Source organism: Sinohyriopsis cumingii, chromosome 1, assembly GCF_028554795.1.
Source record: "Sinohyriopsis cumingii isolate HCF-2022 chromosome 1, ASM2855479v2, whole genome shotgun sequence".
NCBI classification, from domain to species: domain Eukaryota; kingdom Metazoa; phylum Mollusca; class Bivalvia; order Unionida; family Unionidae; genus Sinohyriopsis; species Sinohyriopsis cumingii.
Window position 1 is genome coordinate 161,460,130 of NC_142961.1, and position 5,275 is coordinate 161,465,404.

A 5,275-nucleotide genomic window follows, 5' to 3' on the forward strand; every position below is an offset into this window, starting at 1 on the left:
GAGAGAGAGAAAGAGAGAGAGAGAGAGAGAATTATGCAAATTTAGCAAGGAAATCGAAAAAGAGAAAACATTGCAATGTTATCACTTAATAAAAAGTACTTTCCACAAGAGAATTATAACTGAAGCAGTACTTCCATATCTTAACTGAATATCTGCATTTATGAAGAACAAAAAAAGAGAATATGTGATGAATAAGTTATTTTTGTATCGCCTCCTCTATTTACCTTATATTAGAGTAAAACCTTTTTCATACTGTGCGTCACGCTGTGGGAAATTTTGCTGATGCTTCATGTATACACGTATCTTCCTATAGTTAATTCGTAGATAAGGACACCTTGGATAATGTCAATACGTATTATGTACGATTACGGCTATAGACCCGATTCTGGATACAAAAAACTACCTGTCTGTTGTTAACCATTACGCAACGACCCACCGTAATTTTTAAAGGGAATTCCATAACCAGGCTGATGAGGTAGACACTCCGATGCTTGTTTTGCAATCCGTCAGTGATGTCACGACGGACTTGAAAGCAATTTAGGGCTTTTGGAAAACGGAAACCAGAGCGTAACAAGTAAGTGTTAATTAATCAAAGCAGTTTTCAAGGAGACCAAACCGTATCCAATCAAACGGAGAGATTCAAATCTAGGGTGGAGTCTAAACCAGCAACCGCTTATTTTCGAACTAACTCCAATTTTCATGTATGAACCTCGCCAGGGGCGGTTCATAGAGAAGTTGAGAGCCATTAGACTGTACTCGAGTAGCCTACGTTGCTCACTTGTTAAAGGCGGGAATTAAATTCTAGTTGGAATTCTACGTTGGGATTTGCCAACAAAGTCTTCTTGAGGTAAAATATCTTCGCCCGAATTTATCTTACTTTCAAATATAGGTGTTGTAAGATTGATTCATTATAATGTACAGTTAGTTTATTATAAATGGAATCTTCCACGTATAGCTGAAATATCGTAGCGTTGCGTATAGCGAAAAGTTAACATGTAAGATTAATGTATGGAGATTGTTGGATTGGAATTGAAGTGGATCGTGTAATTTACTACTCTGTTGCATCGTAACGCATACCTGAATTTATTAGAGAATTGTGTTAGAACTTGTATTTGGTTTATCAATATATGAATACATAGATTGTAAATTATGCAGAGTTAGTCATTGTTGTACTTATGCACACATAATTAGGTATTTGTATATCTGTATATATCTTTTATAATTCGTAGGTTAGGAAATGCATATGACTGCTATTGATGAAGATAGTTTACTATATCGAGAAGTTAACAATTAGGGATTTGTACGCATGTATTAGAGCTCGTTAACAACAACAACAACAACAATAATAATAATAATAATAATAATAATAATGATAATAACAATAACAATAATAATAATAATAATAATAATAATAATAATAATAATAATAATATTAATATTAATAATAATAATAATATTGTTATAGCACAATTTATTATAGAACAAAGCGTGTATGGAACTTTTAGATGTGAGTTCGTGAGTTGATCTGTTTATTTATTCGCCATTATTCTGATGAAAGGTCTTTGAGAGTGTGGTGAATATTCTTAAGATTAGAAAGCTTTCCGGGTGGGTGTTAGCGTCGACATCCAAGGATTGGAGACGAGGGCTAGAGACGTGGAGAGCACGTGGTAGGCGTTTATAGTGACGTCAGCAGTTGGTGTAGAGGTGCAGTGCCGAAAGGAGCACGTAATAGAGAGCACCGGAAGTGTTGGAGGAACAGATCTGGATGTTCCAGGGGAACACGTTATCAAGGTTACCGGAAGTACCAAAGATAAACAAGAGGCAGACATTGATTCGCAGATGAGTAATGGAGATAGCACTGAAAGGAAACACTCTCACTAAAGACCTTTCATTTTTTTGTGATAGAATAATAATTGTCAGCTGTTAATAGGTCATTGTGAAGAGTCGAATTTTGGATCGCAGTGAACTTTAAAGGTGAATGCATTGAGCAATAAAATTTTATGGTATTAAGCCAGAAAGTCTTTGTGAAGGGTCACTTCGACCTTTCTTCGTTCATTCCCCCCATGCCAGTGTAAACTTCAAAAGGGCAGCATTCCAAACTCAGTGAAATTGACCGGGGTACCTTAACACGGTCCTTAGAATGTAAACATTCGAGCAACCAACGCTAACCGCTTGATAGGAACCTAAGTCAAATTATCATTTTTTCAAAGGGAAATTGTTAGGCACCGTCGTTCACAGATTCCAAGCTGTCTAAATCTGATGAAAGGAATTATTTCTTTGGGAAATATTCGGGACCGCTGCCTACGATTGGGCAGAATAAATAAATGCGTACACTTTAGAAGCAATCAGAACTTAAAGTGACGACCTTGCTCTGAAATTTCCTGAAAGAGGAAGAGTCGTCTATATTCCGGGTAGGCTTAAAGAGAATAGTACTTTCTTGTAAAAAGAAAGACAGGTTTTAGTGCTAGGACGCAAAAGTTCTGAAAGATAACAGAAATAAGGTACGCAATTTTAATTTCACGTAATAATTTATTATTTCATTGTTTATTTTATGCAAATGTGTTTGCTATGCCTAGGTTCCATATTATGTATCGTTTATTCAATTTCATGGAAACGTGTTGATGCTAGAGTTGTTATGTAATTTACCTTTTAATTTTACAGTTATTAGTCCATTGGTAGAATTGATAACACGCGATCCAAATGTTCATGTGTAGGATTTCATAGGGTTATATGAAATAACTTTCTTTGTTTGTTAGTACGATACAGATTATCGTGAGTTAACGATACTTACCTAATTATATCTGATTTGGTAATGTTTGAATAATCTTGTAGGTTAAGGATTGCTGAGAGTTACAATTTGTGGATTTCATGCAATAATAATCGAACATGTAGTAGCATATGTAAAATAATACGGTAATATTCGATAGATGCTGGCGTGTAATTTAAGACCTGCCGCTGGAGCCGCGGTCAATGTCCTACCGTACTAAGTCAGAATTTACGCAGTGTGTGGATAGCCAACATGCTCTGAGGAACATCAGGAAATTTTATGTACGTCTAGAGAGTGGGGTACACAGAAATTTAAGGGTAATTTTGTCCTTTAAGGAACCAGTATCGCCCCATTCCTGGGATATAGTTATTATTGTGAGAAATGTGAATATGGCTATAACAACCGAGAGCAACACAAACATTGTGGATCGAAATGTTCAGGTGTGGCCTCTCAAGCCTGGCTGGACACATGAAAATAACGAGTGCATTGCCCTGCTAGTCAGTACACTTTTGTCAGCCCTACCTATTACCAACAGCATCTGAAGACGCAAGGTTCACAGCAGAAAAGTGCTTGTCAACTGCTTAGATTGTGCCCTACTTGTGGACAAGGCATACGTACCAACAGTGTTCAGGAAAGAAACGATGTCACATTTGTCACCAAATCGTGGACTTGGAACACCAATGCTTCATTAAAAAATACCATTCCAAACATCAAGAGGAAGACGATGACCAAAAGAAAGGGAATTTCATCTTTTTCAATTTCGAATGCATGCAAGAGTCTATCTTTATTCATTGCCCTCACTGCAGCAAGAACCTGGAGGACGTGAACAAATCTTTCGGGGACCTAACACGCTAGCCGATTTCGCCCAGTGGATCTTATACCCCATTGTTGAAACGTGGAGCAAAGAGGACATCGAACGTTACGGAGAATGTCATGGCCATGCCACAATTTCTCGGGATACGATGGTCACTTTCATTTGAGATACTATACGGAACAAAGTACCGAACGTCCTAAAGTGACTTTGAACGGAGTGAAAATCATTTCCATGCAAGTGGGACAAGTACAGTTTAAAGATTCAATGAGCTACTTGGCCATGCCTTTGAGTCGGATGCCTAAAACACTTAGAATGACAGAAATGGCCAAATGTTGTTTCCGCACTTCTTCAATACCGAAGGCAATCAACATGCCGTTCTACCCCATTTGCCTGAGGCTCACTATTACGCCCCTGACAACATGCGTACCGAATGCTTACCGAAAAATGCGTACTGAACAACGAGATTTCTACGCTTGGTACTAGGCTCACGCATCGGATCCCTTCGACTTTCAGGAAGAAATGTTAAAGTAGTGTCGCTCTGACGTGGACATTTTACGGAGTTGCTGTGGAAAATTTCGAGAACTGTTTATGGAACACGGAGGGATCGATCCTTTGAAAGAAGCATGCACCATTGCCAAAGCGTGTTCCTTAGTGTACCGTCAACGATTCATGCCCGAAAACACCGTGGTTGTCATGAACCCTCAAAAGACCAGCATTGTGAAACGTCAGTACTCAGTCAAAGCCCTACGCTGGCTACATTACTTGTGAGACAAGGAAGACAAATGGATCCAACATGTCCTCAGCGGAGGAGGAGAAAAGACCATCGGAAATTATTCAGTGGATGGTTGGGACTTAGAAAACCCCAAGATCGTGTACGAGTTTAATGGGTGCTTATTTCATGGATGTCCCCTCTGTGACCCTTAACGTGGCACTAAAAATCAGTTTTTACAACGAACCATGGAAGACTTGTACCAGGCCAATTGTCAGCTGCGTTTGAAGTTAGAACAGGAAGGATACCAAGTGATGGAAATATGGAAACACGAGTACGATCAAAGTTTGAAAACCGATCCTGAGTTTAAACGCATCGTGGAAAGTTACATGTTGGTGGACCCACTGAATCCGCGAGACAGTTTGTACGGAGGACGGACGCATGGCACCAGTTTGCTGTACGAAGCTGACGAAGAGAAAGAAGAAGAATTCAAATACTTGGACGCGTGTTCGCTGTATTTTTACGTGTGCAAATATTGTCGCTTTTCAGCAGGACACACGTAATTGCTGACGGAACACATCGACTTGGACAACATTCGAGAATACCAAGGACTGATCAAGTGAAAAGGCTTGCCTCCCACGGACATGTATCATCCCGTTTTACCGCATCATTGCCAAGGAAAACTGGCGTTTCCCTTGTGCCGTACTTGTGCCGAAACGTGCAGCCAAAACCATCCTTGTCAGCACACTCAGGAAGAACGCGCCTTGAGGGGAACGTGGGTCAGCGTGGAATTGTTTAAATCTCTGGACATCGGATACCAACTGTTAGAAGTGTACGAAATTTACCACTTTCCCATGACAGAATAGTACCATAGGGGCAACGAGATTCAGAAAGGCATTTTCGCAAACTGAAACAAGAAGTCAGCGGCTATCCTTCCTGGTGCCACACTACCAAAGACCAAATTAAATTCAAAGAGAAATACTGG